The following is a 17,655-nucleotide window of genomic DNA, read 5'->3' on the forward strand; positions in this document are numbered from 1 at the left end:
AGTGTCATGTGCTGACATTGGAAACATATTGTAAGTTCTTCCCATAAAGTATGACATTTACCTGATGGTTCTGGACACATGAGAGCAAATACATTTAGCTGCAAGAACACGTGAGGAGCATAATTCATGTACTCTCCGATCTGCTCGGATTATTTACTCCTGTCTGGAGTCTATCCAAAGGATTCACATTAAAATCCAGCTATATACAGCACAATAGTCATCTAATATCAGAGGATCAGTGTTACATCAGCCAGCAAGCATTGAGCCATTGATAAGCAGCTAAAATTAGGTCAGCCAGAGTCAGCTACCATGGAGAAACAAACTTGTATTGTGCCCCTGGCAACTTTTATTTTGATTCTCGTGGTGGATACTGGCTGTGCATTTCTTATCTGAAATGATGATGTTCAGTATGTTTAAGGTGTTGTTAATGGTAATGTTTTAAAGGAACATTCCCAATAATAAATCACTGTGACTTAACCCCTGAAAAAACATTGGAGTTTGAGATTTTTCTCTTTTTTAATTAAGAAAAGACCTGGCCCAGACTTCCATATTGCTAGGCATGAAACTCTTTCAGCAAGATCACCTGAAATGGGAACAAATGATTCATTGTTTACACTCCCTGATATTCACTGGTATTTTTTTTTCTGAGAATGAGACATGGCTGCTGTGAACCAACAAGAAAACTGATAAGTCGTGAAAAACTTACTACTGGATGTGAAAAATATTAATCAAATGCATGTTTGGATAAGTTTGGATACATTCTTTAACAGCTTCTATGCAATTTATCAACAGAAAACAAGTATCACTTCAACATTTTGGGGGCTCTAAAATTTGACACTGTGGTGAAAGTATTTTCTGTTAGTAGATTTAATGCATTTTTCCATATGCAGTATGTAAAAGTAACACAAAATGTGTGTACAGTACATGTAATAAATGGAATATATGTAGATGCATACATAAATCTTTGCCTTTGTAAGCCAGCTTTTAAGTGTCTGGTCTTTTATTCTACATATAAATACTATTTTGAAAATATCTTAAACTGATATTTATTTTATTCCCCAAATATTCATATTCTGTAATACTTTGTACAGACAGTATCCATAAATAACAAATGATTTGCAGATTTGAAGAGAAGTGGGAGTAGAAAATTCTTAAGGTAAAGGAATAAAATCATAATAAATACAAGGAACATCTTTCTTATTGTAGCTCTGAAAATTCAATTTCACAACACTAAAAAGCTGATCACGTTTAAAAAATCTTTCTTTTAGAAAGGTAAAAATAATGAGACATCAGAACCCTCTGCATAGATACTTTTTGGATTTTAAAGTTATGAAACAGGCAGAGCTAATTATTATTATTATTCAGCTTCTAAATATATGTTTGTACCATAGGCATGTTTACATGATGGAAGTATCTACTGTATATACTGTAGTATACTGTAGTAAAGAACAGTATGATTTCTGATTATTGCACATTAAGCTCTATTGTATAAGATGCAGATGAATGCAGATGAATATAAACTTAAAATGCTTCAAAAATAATCCTAAATATTGTTTTCAAATGATTTGGGAAAAACATGGTGTGGATTTCTTGCTGAAATTGGTCAAATCCTGATTAGTTGTGTATGAGCTAAAACAAGAACAAGATAAAGCTCTAATATTACGGTTGGGGTTCCTCATGTCACAAGTGTTCACAAACAGGGTGTGAAGATTTTATTGCAATATCCCTTACTTCCAGATGCTAAAAATATTGTCTTGTGTGAAGTTCTAAATAATGATTTTCATGTGTACTGTATATCCTAAGAATTCATTAAATGCTTCACCATTTTGCAGATATTGCTTCTCAAGTTGGAAAATTGAGATTAGTCACCATGCAGGGGGCAGTGCGGTGGGTCTGTGGCTAAAGATCTGCACCTGTGGCTGGAAGGTTGCCAGTTTGTATCCCGTGGCCGGCAGAGGAATCCTACTCCGTTGGGCCCCTGAGCAAGGCCCTTAAGCCCAACTGCTCCAGGGGCGCCGTATAAATAGCTGACCCTGTGCTATGACCCCCAGCTTTTCTCCCTGACTGTGTGTCTCATGGAGAGCAAGTTGGGGTATGTAAATTTCTATTACAAGAAATTGTATATGGCCAATAAAGTGATCTTAAAATAAATGCTAAGAGACATTCAAAACACAAGAATTGAATATTAGAACCAGCAGCATCTGTTGCATTTTTAATGCCCCTCTTAATACTGTAGGTACTGTAGATGAGACTTAACCATGTTCAGAGCACAAGTCACTAGGAAACCTTAATCTTTTTACTGGATTTTTCTGTTCATGTACCTCATTTAAAATCAAATTCATTACTACCATTTTTTTCAGCAGTTGTAACATGAACAAATGTAGAATTTCACCCCTAGCAATAATATATTTTTTTTTATTTTCTAATACTAACTGATATGAAACAAACAGGAATCTCAAAACGGAGCCACGCGGTCATAAGCTGAGATCCCACCGAGATAACCCTAAGAATTATTTTATTCAGCAGCCCTTCAGGCTGTTTCAGGCATCTGCAACAGACAGGATATCAATTTGTATTTAGTCCTATATTCAAAACACCAGAACTGAGAGCTTAATCTGACAGTTTTATGCTGTTACTTATCTTCTGACCTGTAATTTACATATTGTACAGGCAGTTTTTGACTTAAATGAATATTTATGATCCCCTCAATATAGATAGTATAATGTATTACTAATTTTATGGTAGGGTATATTTCATGAAGGAAATAAATACGTCATTCTTCCATTTCCAAAACATTGCTAGCATACCTTATTTGCCCAAGACTAATTGCAGAAATGTTAAGCCATGCTTTTATCTCATCAAGGCTAGATTGCTATAATTCCCAGTTTGTTGATGTAACATCAAAAACAATATATTAACCATTCACCTGCCTAGTTCTTGACTAGAATGCCTTATAAGCATACAGTATATGCCCTGTTTTTTGTCATCTCCATACTTGCAACCTGTTAAATACAGGATTGGTTTTAAGCTGCTTTTAATGGTATACAAATCTCAAAACGGGCACAAACAATCTTATCTGAAAGACATATCTCTGTCCTTGTACACCTACTCAAAACCATAGATCTACAAACAATCTTATTTTTATTCATAAGCCTCATCTGCACAGCATGGGTGATCATGGTCCTCAAAACGGTCCTCAAAACTGCTGCTATTACCCCAGTGCCAAAGAAGCCTAACATGGCTCTCGACAAACTTAACAACTTTCGCCCCATCTTCAACTTACCCTTTCTCTCTAAAATTCTAGAACGTGCTGTCACACTTCAGTTACATAACCACCTCATGACAAACAACCTTTTCGAACCCCTCCAATCTGGCTTCCGTCAACTTCACAGCACAGAAACCGCCCTAGTCAAAGTCACCAACGATCTCCTAATAGCTTCTGATTCTGGTTCTCTTTCCATACTCATCCTTCTTGATCTCAGTGCTGCCTTTGACACTGTTGACCATAACATCTTGCTTTCTCGTCTCGAGACTGTGTTTGGAGTCTCTGACACTGCCCTCAAATGGTTTAAGTCTTACCTCACTGATCGCTGTCACTTTGTCTCTCTCAATGGGTACAGGTCTGAAATTGGTCTTGTCAAGTCTGGTGTCCCCCAGGGCTCAATACTGGGCCCCTTGCTCTTCAGCATTTACATGTTCCCACTTGGTCAGCTTTTAAGATCACATGGCCTCAGCTTTCATTTTTACGCTGACGATACTCAAATATACATCCATACCAAACCCGACACTGATGTGGCTGTCTCTATTCTATCTAATTGCATCTCTGACATAAAAATTTGGATGAGTCAAAACTTCCTTCATCTTAACTGTGACAAGACTGAAGTCATGCTTATTGGTACCCCCCATCAACTTTGTAAAGCCAGTCCTGTAACCCTGTCTGTAGATGGCTCTGTACGTGAGCTTCAATCAAAATTGAAAAACCTTGGGGTTATATTCGATTCTGGCTTAACATTCGACCCACATATACAGCATACTGTCAAAACATCTTTTTTTCACCTTAGAAATATCGCAAGACTACGCCCTATGCTATCATTAACTGTGGCTGAAAAGCTGATCAACATATTTGTATTCTCTCGAATTGACTACTGCAATGCTCTGCTCCCTGGGGTATCTAAATCTACTCTGAACAAGCTGCAGTATGTCCAAAATTCAGCAGCCAGAATCCTGACCAGGTCTAGTGCAAGTGTTCACATTACTCCTATCCTGGAGTCCTTGCACTGGCTTCCGGTCAAATTCCGCGTAGACTTTAAAATCCTCATGCTCACCTTCAAGGCTTTACATGGCTTGGCACCTCAATACCTGTCTGAACTTTTATCGCCCTACTCCCCACCTCGCAACCTCCGCTCTTCAAATTCTGCCCTCCTTACTGTCCCCCAAGCCCGTCTACATTGTATGGGCGACAGGGCCTTCTCCTGCTATGCCCCCAAGCTCTGGAACTCTTTGCCCAAGGATATTAGAGAGTCACCTTCTCTAAACTCCTTCAAATCCAGACTCAAAACCTTCTTCTTCAGAAAAGCCTTTACTTAACTGGTTCCATTCTTCACCCCTCTGCTCTTCTTAATACCATCTTCCACGGTCTCCTCTATTGTTATTGTTGTATTGTTGTAATTATAATTGTGTGCTGTCTTGTGAAATTTTCTTATTCATTGTTGTAGTCTTCTTATTTATTGTTATTGTCATCCTGTAAAGCGCTTTGAGAAGCCACCTTTAAAGGCGCTATATAAAATAAAGTTTATTATTATTATTATTATTATTATTATTATTATTATTATTATTATCATCAAGTCTTCCAGAATGTTGTATTTTAACCATACTGTATACTGAGAATCAGTCAATCACTCTATTCACATACTTTATACAAATCACTGCTAAATATTTATCTTTTACTTCCAGACCTTTAACTTGTAATTCTGCTTTCCTTTTATTCTTCTTAACCTTGTGTTGTCTTAATTATTGTTTGTTGTATTCTAATCTATTCGGTCGACTGTTCAGAGCCTTGTAATGTGAATTGAAGTTGCTTTTTAAATGTAATTTTGATATTATGATGATAACAAATGATTTGGATCTTTTCTATCCACCATGAACATGTGCCTGTAATTTCCATGTTCTGTTGTCTATTTCTGTCTGATATCTTAAACGCAGCTGCCAATTGACATTACTTCATTCTATCAGTATGATTACTGTAGATAATTTCATCACCAGCAAGAATTTTAGTCCCCAGAAAAAGACCAGGAATGGCTACATTCATTCACTCTCAGGCTAAATAGCATGATATCATTTTCAGGAAATACTGAGGAAAACTGATCAGGCAATGTCAGTAAGGTCATAAAATGTCAGTACATTTGATATCTATTTGACATTTAGGAGCATATCATTACACTGCTAGGTACAGTATGCAGCAGGTACTGTATATTTGTACAATACATATACTGTACCATAACTCATGTGTATTAAATTCAAAAGCATATAAGAGGTTAATAGGATTATCACCTTGGTGATACAAGCACCCTCCCACAAGGGACACGAAGGATAATAACATTCATGCCCAATGTCAACACCATCTATGCTCAAAACCTGAAATTAAGATTGAAACCTCGGTGATAATTTTATGTCACACTTTACAGTATATGCATCACAAGTTTTTGAGAACAAAAAATTATTACTGACAAAGATATCATGATTTTTGTTTCTACACTTGATCTTTATTTCAGTTGCTATTTTGGCACTACTAGCTAGCAGTTTAATCTGTGGAATCTCAGGAGTAGACAAGAACAGATACTGTATGCATGCCTATATGTGAAGCTCTGCTGGACAGAGTGGAAAGGAGATGCAGCGGATTAGGATAGGTGGAAATGTTATTCCTACTGCTGCTGGTTATGTAACCGTTTATAAATACTGTATATAAAATATAGGAGCAGATTAGAGATTCTCTTTTCAACTATACAAAAAAGGCACCTACCATTCCACACTTGTATCTGCATTGTGAAAACCTGAATAAGGTTGGTGTTTATTACAGCAATGCAAAAGTATTTTATGAATGCATGCAGTTGCAGATGTACTGTATGTACTGACAGTCCCTATTTCAACTAACATCATCGACCGAGAACTGTTACATATACAGATGCAGCCATTCAAAATGGGTGCGGTATTTTGCGGCATACCCCGGTGGGCGTGTCGCGGTATCACGCGGTATCACGCGGTGTCACGCAGTATCACGTGGTTAATCGCGCGTCATTTGACGTCATGCCGGAAACTATCCGACATCACCTTGTAAAACTGCCAGAGGGAGCTTAACCTCTCATGTACAGCATTTGAGCTTTTAATTTTGAACTGTGTATTACAGCATGTTAATCATCAGTCATTAAAATGTTGGTATATTTTATGAAAGCAAGATTGCTCAGTTGGACAAAAGTACACAACCTACCTTTATCAGAAATATTTATGCATCAAAGCCTTTACCGAAGATATTACTAATAGTATTAATAATGGATGACTTTGGACAAGCTGTATACTCAAAGTATAATTTCTTTAGCACATTTGTACAAGCACTTGGAATCTGTCCAAGCCATACTTTGTCAGGCATTTTGTTTTACGTCAACGGGCATAAAAACTTCCTTGCTTTTAACAGGGCGTTTCATAATTTCTAACTACGAAAATGATTTAAAATGCGACACTTATCATTCAGAGCTCAAAATATCACAAGGATCCTCAAGAGCACAGCAAAGACTGTATTAAAAGATACTTGTACTGTATGTATCAATGCTTTCTTTTCCGTATACCAGATTTTATGGAACCACTTCAGAAGGGTGTCAGCCAGTCAGATTCCAGGAATCGGTACTTTAAAGGAAAAATACACACCGGTATTCCATTTCTCCCTAACGATTTTAAGCATCGAAGTACAGTGCCTTGCGAAAGTATTCGGCCCCCTTGAACTTTTCAACCTTTTGCCACATTTCAGGCTTCAAACATAAAGATATAAATTTTTTATTTTATGTGAAGAATCACCAAAAAGTGGGACACAATTGTGAAGTGGAACGAAATCTATTGGATTTTTGAAACTTTTTTAACTAATAAAAAAATGAAAAGTGGGGCGTGCAAAATTATTCGGCCCCTTTACTTTCAGTGCAGCAAACTCACACCAGAAGTTCAGCGAGGATCTCTGAATGATCCAATGTTGTCCTAAATGACTGATGGTGATAAATAGAATCCACCTGTGTGTAATCAAGTCTCTGTATAAATGCACCTGCTCTGTGATAGTCTCAAGGTTCTGTTGAAAGCGCAGAGAGCATCATGAAGACCAAGGAACACACCAGGCAGGTCCGTAATACTGTTGTGGAGAAGTTTAAAGCCGGATTTGGATACAAAAAGATTTCCCAAGCTTCAAACATCCCAAGGAGCACTGTGCAAGCGATCATCTTGAAATGGAAGGAGTATCAGACCACTGCAAATCTACCAAGACCTGGCCGTCCCTCTAAACTTTCAGCTCAGACAAGGAGAAGACTGATCAGAGATGCAGCCAAGAGGCCCATGATCACTCTGGATGAACTGCAGAGAACTACAGCTGAGGTGGGAGAGTCTGTCCATAGGACAACAATCAGTCTTACACTGCACAAATCTGGCCTTTATGGAAGAGTGGCAAGAAGAAAGCCATTTCTCAAAGATATCCATAAAAAGTCTCGTCTAAAGTTTGCCACAAGCCACCTGGGAGACACCCCATACATGTGGAAGAAGGTGCTCTGGTCAGATGAAACCAAAATCGAACTTTTTGGCCACAATGCAAAACGATATGTTTGGCGTAAAAGCAACACAGCTCATCACCCTCAACACACCATCCCCACTGTCAAACATGGTGGTGGCAGCATCATGGTTTGGGCCTGCTTTTCTTCAGCAGGGACAGGGAAGATGGTTAAAATTGAGGGGAAGATGGATGCAGCCAAATACAGGACCATTCTGGATGAAAACCTGTTGGAGTCTGCAAAAGACCTGAAACTGGAACGGAGATTTATCTTCCAACAAGACAATGATCCCAAACATACAGCAAAATCTACAAAGGAATGGTTCACAAATAAACGTATCCAGGTGTTTGAATGGCCAAGTCAAAGTCCAGACCTGAATCCAATCGAGAATCTGTGGAAAGAGCTGAAAACTGCTGTTCACAAACGCTCTCCATCCAACCTCACTGAGCTCGAGCTGTTTTGCAAGGAAGAATGGGCAAGAATTTCAGTCTCTCGATGTGCAAAACTGATAGAGACATACCCCAAGCGACTTGCAGCTGTAATCGCAGCAAAAGGTGGCTCTACAAAGTATTAACGCAAGGGGGCCGAATAATTTTGCACGCCCCACTTTTCATTTTTTTATTAGTTAAAAAAGTTTCAAAAATCCAATAGATTTCGTTCCACTAAACAATTGTGTCCCACTTGTTGGTGATTCTTCACATAAAATAAAAAATTTATATCTTTATGTTTGAAGCCTGAAATGTGGCAAAAGGTTGAAAAGTTCAAGGGGGCCGAATACTTTCGCAAGGCACTGTATTTAACTAGCATGTGAAATAGCGTGTGAAAAAGTGGTAGTTTTAAGCTTTTCTGCTAATATAATATGGAATCGCGTATCTAAAGAATTCCATATTATATTCCCTATTAATCAAATTCTAAAAGTATGCTTGTTGACTCCGGTATCTCTTTAGTTAAAGACTTCGATGCTTAAAATGTTTAGGGAGAAATGGAATACTGGTGTGTATTTTTTACTTTAAAGTACCGAGACCAGCCATATACAGTGCTGTATGTTTATGTTCCAAAATTTATATCGTTTATGGCCTTCACACGCGTTACAGTATGCTCCTATTCTTTTTATGCTCAGCTACTAAGATTTCCCTTCAGTGGTAAAATTCAATATCTACAACGGGCACAGTAAAGACGTTTACTGTACTGTAAATCTTTCTACGACAGACCAACGGACCACGAGTGCCCCTGTCGGTCAACCAATCACGTACCTCCGGTACGTGTCTGTACCGCTCACTTTGAATGGCTGCATCTATACAGTATATACTTTTTATGGGGAGGTTAATGCTAAAGCAATACTGGGTTAAACTGTAAGCCATGCAAGACATAGCTTGGAGTGGGATTTTGCTGTTTTCGAGTGATATTGACCAGTTTGTTTCAGTTAGTGCAATAACAGCAGTTCTTTAAGTATCACAAAAAGTGTACGGGTGGCTTCTCTATTAGAAAAAAGAAACGGTGCTGCAGTACTACAATATGTATAGATAGGTTACATTGGATCAGTGGTACATTACAAATGAAGAACTTATTATATTACAAGGAATAGGCAACATGAGCCATTACGTTACACATTACACTCTCTAGCTTCGAAGTGGGTCACATGTCTTTGCAAACATGGGCCATCAAATAAATGGGAAAAATCAATATGCACCTCCATCAACACTAAATACAACTGGGGAGTTCAAGCTTACCATGAGTATTACTCTTGTATGTGAAGCTCTTTGAGACTTGTCATTTTAGTATAAAAGAGAGTGAAACAAGGAAGACCATGCAGGCTGGAGAAAGTAAGAAACTGAAGGATACTAATTTGGGAACTTGGGCATGTTGCCCAAAAGGAATGTAACAGGTCTTAAATATAGGAGCCAAGCTAGCAGGTTAAAAGGCCAGTGGAAGCAAGAGGAAATCTTTATAGACTCCATTGAAACAAAATTAGTAGTAAAATATAAAGTGCAGGGAACAATCTTTAAAATCAGATGCCAAATTTGAAGAAGCCAATTCAGTTGCATTATATGTGGGTAAGATCAGACCTAATTTATTTTTACTCCTGTGTTGTGAATGACTTTTGATTGCAAAGGTTTTTGTCAACTCAGAGATCTTGTACAGAAATGATTATCCCATCAAAAGGAAACTCTCCAGATAAGACCCCAAAGGAAATGAAGGTATGGAAGGGGTTTTCCAGTGGTAATGTATGGGGAACTAACTCCCTCCATTTCTTGTCCAGTCTTGTCCATGACACAGTACTGCTATGAAAAAATACCACTGTTTTCCTACTTCTGCAAGACACTCAAAAACAGTTCCAGGTATTTTATCTTGCTGTACAAAATTACCACACAAGCCTATCCTTTTTCAACACGCATTCCCTGAAGCTGAATAGTGACAAAACAGAAATTGTACTAGTTGGCGGCAAATCTCAGCTGGATGAACTTAAGGGTTTCACAGTAATGGGGGACGGCTTCCCCATTCACGCGTTAGCCATAGTCAGGAATATGGGAGTCGTACTGTACTTGATCCTCTCCTGTCTTTTGAAGCACATGTGAAAAATTTGATTAAGACATCTTTCTTTCACCTTAGAAATATTACCCTTAATAGGCAATTTTTTTATCAATGTCCGATGCTGGGTGCCTGATTCATGCATTTATAACACCAAGGCCTGATTTCTCTAACTTTTTACTCTACGGACTCTTCTCAACAAGTTGCAATATGTTAAAAACTCTGCAGACACCAGACCCTGGCAGCATATCACTCCTACGGTCAAGTCTCTACATCGATTGCCTATAAAGTCATGTAATCAATATAAGATAATGTTACTGTCTTTCAAGGCTCTAAACAATCTGGCTCCATCATCCATCTGAACTCCTCGATGTTTACATTCCCTCCCATAGGCTCCATTCAGTCCTCTTCTCACTGTCCCCAGGACTAAATCAAGGACTTTTGGTGATTGTGCCTATTCTGTCATTGGTCCAGTGTTGTGGAACTTCTTTAACTGTCTTCAAATCTAAACTGAAAACATGTCCATTTACCAAGGTCTACATATGATTGCCTACATCTGTAAAAACCTGTATGTTCTTGTTTTTTTCTCCATTTACTTTATTGTACTTTTCTCTTTTTTTGTTTATGATATTCAGCATTTTATTATTTACAGTAGAACATACACATTATTTTACCAGTGGTCCCAGATAAAGTAAGCTCTTAACTCTCATTACCAAAGAGCCACTCAATACATGACTGTTACTGTACATACTTGCATATGTTTCGGGAGTGCCAAGTGATTCAACATTTTGTGTGAGACTGAAATGTTTTCAGAGGTGACTGTCTTTGACCCCTCTGCTTCACCTATTTGATGATGAATCTTTGTTCAGGCAACACTTGGGTGTTTTCCTGTTGAGATGTGAGTTTTGTGGTAAATAAAGGTATTTACTGTAGTTTGTTGGAATACCTCATGAAGCGCACCTGGTCCGATATATTAGAAGAAATTGTTTTTGAATAGATGTCCAGGTTATATTGTGCTAGTGCAAAATTTGTCAGCCTGCCTAGTCATTCTCTTTTTCTTTACTTAGTCCGTTTTTCCTTCTTTTAATGTTGTATGTGTATTTAGCATAATTAAGTCTTGGAAATGTCAAATACATTTGTTGATTGTAGCATTACTACCATGTACTGTAGTCCAATCTCATCAAATCTCATAAACTAGAACAATTAGGACCTGATCAGTTTTGTGATGGAAAACCACTGATTACTGTTACCAAGTACTGTCCAAGTCCACTGTCCACTCTTCCCTCTGAGCCAGGGTTCTAAAACCAATGCTTCAGTATAGTGATAGTGGGCACTGTACTGTAGGAGGTGCCAACTGTTGGCATGAAACTAATGTCCTGACTACTAAGTTATTAAAAATCCTGTAGGCAAGGTAACCTTGGTGGTCCTAGCTAAAATTCCACTCTGGTCTTGTACAATCCTACCTTCCTATAGTTTCCCCGTAATTAAATTGGTGAAGCAATCTCTCACATTTGTATGTGTTGTGCTATAGTTTCAATGCTAGCTCATAATGACTTCAGTGCATCATGTATGAAGTGAGTTCTCTCTTGTTTGTGAAGTTCTTTGAGATCTTTTGAGATTAAAAACACTATATCCCAGCACTGCAAGGCACCAATGCAACCACTGCACCACCATACTGCTCCTTCAAGTTTAATGCAATCATCACAAAAATGGTGATGATTGCATTAAACTTGAAGGAGCAGTATGGTGGTGCAGTGGTTGCATTGCTGCCTTGCAGTGCTGGGACCCTGGGTTCAATTCTAGACCTGAGGTACTATTTGAGTGGAGTTTGTATGTTCTTCCTGTGTTTGTATGGGTTTCCTCCAGGTGCTCTGATTTCCTCCTACAGTCCAAGGTGTATCCTGCCTTGTGCCTGTTGCTTGCTAGTGTAGGCGCAGGCTACCCCCAAGACCCTGTATGTAGGATAAAGCAGTTAAAAAATGGATAGATAGATATTAGATTTGTTGGAAAAAAGATAATATATTTTCTAAACTTATTGTGCTATAATGAACAAGGTCTGCCATTCAATTACTAAACATTCTAAATCCAAGCTAAATATGTAGATTCTGATGGCTGACAGAATAGAGATTAATGGATGAAAAATAGAGATTAATGGATGAAAAATAGAGATTAATATGAAATATGATTTCTTCTGTTTTTAATGATCTGTTCTCATGCCCAAATATGCAATTTAGCTTGTTGTAAGAACCGGAAACTGTACTATTACTTTAAGATGCTAATTTATTTTGGGCTCTATAAGAAAAAAGTAAAGGTTTTAGTTTACGAAAGGATGTTCTGAAGTCAGCATGTTTTTTACAAGCTGCTTTGCTATTTATAGTCTCAAGTCATCTATGTAGCAATGCTGCAACTAAATCTATACAATCTGTGACGAATCAGAAGAATAATGTAATTCTTTGGTCAAAGGTAGAACAGTTTTATCCAGGTATACAGATACATAAGCAAAATACAGAGTTCAAAATTTTGTTTGCTTATTTATTGTGAAAGTAGAACTTTTGTAGTCACTGGTGTACTAAGGAATGCTTTTCTTTATGCATAAACACAGTTCTGTGGAAATCTGCCACTGAAAGTTTAGCAACTTTCTGTATGTTATATCTTTATGTCATTAACTGTATAATAAGAATGAATCCACACAGATCTTTGTTTTGTACACAGTAACACACATCTATTCTATTCTATATTCACTGAATTGTAGACATTGTATTTAAAGGAACCAGTCAATCCTGATAAATGTATATTTACAAAAAGTAGCCTTTTAGCTTTGTGGAGGCCTAGAGAGAAACATGATATCAAAAACAAGAAACACGATCAGTCAGTTACACTTGAAAGGCCAAAATGAGGAATTAGCTGCTATACTTCATATTGGTTTGTTGTGTGTAATTTACTTTTACTTTCTGTGACCTAGTTTTTAAATTTCTGATCAATCTGAATTGTTAGTTGGTTAAAAATACTCCATATCCATATTAATCTGTCTGAGACAAAATATTTATAACAATAGTTCAAAATTGAGTAAATTGTTATTGCTCATAACCAACATTACTACTCCTGATTGTGCCCATTATGTACTAAAAATAACTTAAACAAAACCAAGAACAAACAGCACTGGAACAAACAGCATTTTTAATACCTCTCAGTAATGTACCATATGTGTGTGTTTACATTAGCTGGCATTCTTTTACATTCAGACTGTTGCTTAATAAGCTCCTGTATGCATTACAAGACAGTAACTGACAGTTAAAACTTGGCAGCATTAAAAAAAACAGCACACAAAGCAGAACACTGCAAGGCTTGTGTAAAACAGCCCACAGGTCCTTTTCAGCTAGACGAAAAATAACTTATGTTGTAACAGATGGTAATTTATAGACTCTATGGTTTTGAGCAGATTTGATTGCTCAAAACTTGTAGTTCAAAGCCTTCCTAAAATCAGAGGGCTTGCTTACTCAACAGAATTGCCTTTTCATACTTGTGAGAGAAGCTGACAGTGTGTTTTCAAAGGGAGCACTACAGTGGTTCCTTTTTTAGCAACACAGACAAACCCAAAATAGCAAGCACATGAATCTCAACAGCTGTATTCTTAGGCGAAAGCCTTTTCGACAGAAGAATGTTATGCTGATGGTTTAAATATGTTGTTCCGTAATGATGCCCTTTCATTTTCCAAGCTAGCCAAAGTAACAGCTGTCGACCTCAAATCCATGGGCAACTGCTTTCAAATGGTTGACCTTAAAGAGCCAAGTTCAAACTAGACACATAAAACTGAAGAACCAGACTGAAACTAAGCAGCTAAATATGGTTGTGCTAGAAGATGTAAGAGAAAAAACACACATATAAAAAACTTCATAGTTGTTCTCTGTAATTACACTGCAATTATCTATTTAGTAAGACAATTTTTCTTGAGCTTATACTGACTAAGCATGTACTCAAGAAATACAGTATTGCACAATTATTCATTTGTTGTTGGCTTCAGGTGTAAGCCTGGTCAGTACGTGGATGGGAGACCTCCTGGGAAAAACTAAGGTTGCTGCTGGAAGAGGTGTTAGTGGGGCCAGCAGGGGGGGCTCACCCTGCGGTCCATGTGGCTCCTAATGCCCCAGTATAGTGATGGGGACACTATACTGTAAACAGGCGCCGTCTTTCGGATGAGACGTAAAACCGAGGTGTACATCAGGCAGTTAACATTAATGAATAATAGATCATTGTGGTAAAAAAAAACTTAAATTCATAGAAACCAAGAGCCATCTTTAAATTCAAGCATACTTCCTAAGAGAAATATTTTCCAACGTAATTAAAATTTAAACTATGCCAAACCTGTCTCTATGTAGGTCAGTTATTTTATTTTTCAAGTACCCATAAATATCATTCTACACTATATGCTTGTTTTTCCTCTCCCATTTATTCTGCCTTAGAATCTGTTTCTCTCATCTATTACATTTGATAGATGTATTGCTGTTTTTATGCAGAGAATAAAACATTTTAGTGTTAAAAATACAAGTGTGCCAATTGGATAAGAGTGGTCATATCCCAGGAGACCTCCTGGGAATAACTAAGGTTGATGCTGGAAGAGGTGTTAGTGGGGCCAGCAGGGGGTGCTCACCCTGCGGTCCATGTGGGTCCTAATGCCCCAGTGTAGTGACAGGGACACTATACTGTAAACAGGCGCAGTCCTTCGGATGAGACGTAAAAACCGAGGTCCTGACTCTCTGTGGTCATTAAAAATCCCAGGGCGTTTCTCGAAAAGAGTTGGGGTGTACCCCGGTGTCCTGGCCAAATTTCCCATCGTAATAATAATAATAATAATAATAATAATAATAATAATAATAATAATAATAATAGCTTACACTTATATAGCGCTTTTCTGGAGACTCCACTCAAAGCGCTTTACAGGTAATGAGGACTCGTCTCCACCACCACCAATGTGCAGCATCCACCTGGATGATATGACGGCAGCCATAGTGTGCCAGCACACTCACCACACACCAGCTATCAGTGGGGAGGAGAACAGAGTGATGAAGCCAATTCATAGATGGGGATTATTAGGAGCCCATGATATGCCAGCAGCCATATCACCCTGCAACTCACAACTGGCAACCCACTGAAGCTAAGCAGGTTTGAGCCTGGTCAGTACCTGTATGGGAGACCTCCTGGGAAAAACTAAGGTTGCTGCTGGAAGAGGTGTTAGTGGGGCCAGCAGGGGGTGCTCACCCTGCGGTCCATGTGGCTCCTAATGCCCCAGTATAGTGATGGGGACACTATACTGTAAACAGGCGCCGTCTTTCGGATGAGACGTAAAACCGAGGTCCTGACTCTCTGTGGTCATTAAAAATCCCAGGGCGCTTCTCGAAAAGAGTAGGGGTGTAACCCCGGCATCCTGGCCAAATTTCCTATTGGCCCATACCAATCATGGCCTCCTAATAATCTCCATCTATGAACTGGCTTCATTACTCTGCTCTTCTCCCTACTGATAGCTGATGTGTGGTGAGCGTTCTGGCGCACTATGGCTGCTGTCGCATTATCCAGGTGGCTGCTGCACATTGATGGTGGTTGAGGAGAGTCCCCATTACCTGTAAAGTGCTTTGAGTGGAGTGTCCAGAAAAGCGCTATATAAGTGTAAGCAATTATTAATATTATTATTATTATTCACATTATTACTTATCAGGAGACTGAATTAGGTAGAAAGCTTTCTTATGTATTTTTGCACTGATATCTGTTTTGTAAATCACTGTAAGTAAATACAGGAATAATCTAAAATAGTAATACTACGATGGACTGGTTTCCCATCCAAGGTGTATCCTGCCAGTTGCTTGCCGGGATTGGCTCTGGCTCTCCCACAACCCTGTATTGGATAGAAAATGGATCGTCTAGAAACTGGAATGGTAATAATAACAATAATAATAAGAAAAAATATCAAAAGCAAGAAAAAATCATTTAAACTGTCCAAACTGTTTTAAGAGAAAGCAAAAAATACCTATGATGTTAAAAGTTTACACACAATTAATTATTCCAAAAATGAATAAAACACTATTTAATTGTTCGGTGAGTTATTATGAAACATTATCTGGTATGGGGGCACTTAACCTTAGTCAGATCTTGGCATGCTGTCATGCAGTTTATCAATGACAGACCAGGAAGTGGTATTCCAGATATGCTCTAACCACAATTCATTCAAGAAGTTTAGGTGCCATTTGCAACTTCCATGTAACTCCATATGGCCTCTGTTGTTCAAGTCAGGACTGTGTGCAGGCCAAGGCATCTTGAGGAGTGTTCCGTCCATCTCTTTACATTCAGAATATTCTTTCACCACTGTTGCTGTACTACTGGGGTCATTGTCATGTTGACAGATGAATCCCTGCCTAAAAAGTACATTCCTGAGAGAATGGTATGGTGAATCAGAACCAGCCTGTACCTGTCAGCTGTCAGAAATACCTTAATTTTATGGAGACCACTGACACCCTTGGCTGGCATTTGTCTTCTGCCCTGTCTTCTCTATTACAAACATCTAAAAAAATTGTCTAAAAATGTAATTTTCTAAACCAAAAGTAGAAACCTTTTACCCAAATATAACAGTAATAATGGAGTGTTGAACAGTCACTACCATGCCTTTCCAAACTATGTAGTACTTGACAGAGAGTAAAATGAATCACCCAAGCAAATGTTAATACTTGTACTGTATGCTAACTTTGTGTTTTGGGAAATTCCTGTGTACTTGTCACTGCAATAGTTGAAGCTGTAATAATTACCCTCTTATCTCTCTAGCATCTGTTTACATGACCTGTTTCTGTTTCTTCATTGTTAACATGGTCTGTTTTCCTTTTGTGGGCTGATCTCTCTCGCTCTCAAGAGTTAATGTGTAAACTGGGCAAAAAGGAGTTCGGTATAATGTAATGGTGGAACTTAAAATTAAGGAGTTCTGACATTTGCAAAATTGTTTCACTCTCACCTTTACTGAACATGTAGGAGTCATGCTGACATTTTTTCTGGAACCAATTATTTTAATATCCACTATGGCGACAGATATTGTATAACCATCTTCTGTAAAATTAAAATTTCAGCATTAAAGCTAAGAACATTAGCTTTATTAGTTTAAGATTTGTTAAAAGTACATGATTCAGGGCCAGTTTCATTATCAGTTTTTGTGACTATTTGTTTTGGCCTTCATTATCTCCTTTCCGAGTGGGAGTGGAGTTGGCTGCTTTTCGGCACATAATAAAATTAAACAATGTCTGTTACTACAGCTTTAAATGACCCCAGGTTTATCTTGAAATGCTAGTGAACCAAA

The sequence above is a fragment of the Lepisosteus platostomus genome, chromosome 4 (genome assembly GCF_059453375.1).
Source record: "Lepisosteus platostomus isolate fLepPlt1 chromosome 4, fLepPlt1.hap1, whole genome shotgun sequence".
Lineage (NCBI taxonomy): Eukaryota > Metazoa > Chordata > Actinopteri > Semionotiformes > Lepisosteidae > Lepisosteus > Lepisosteus platostomus.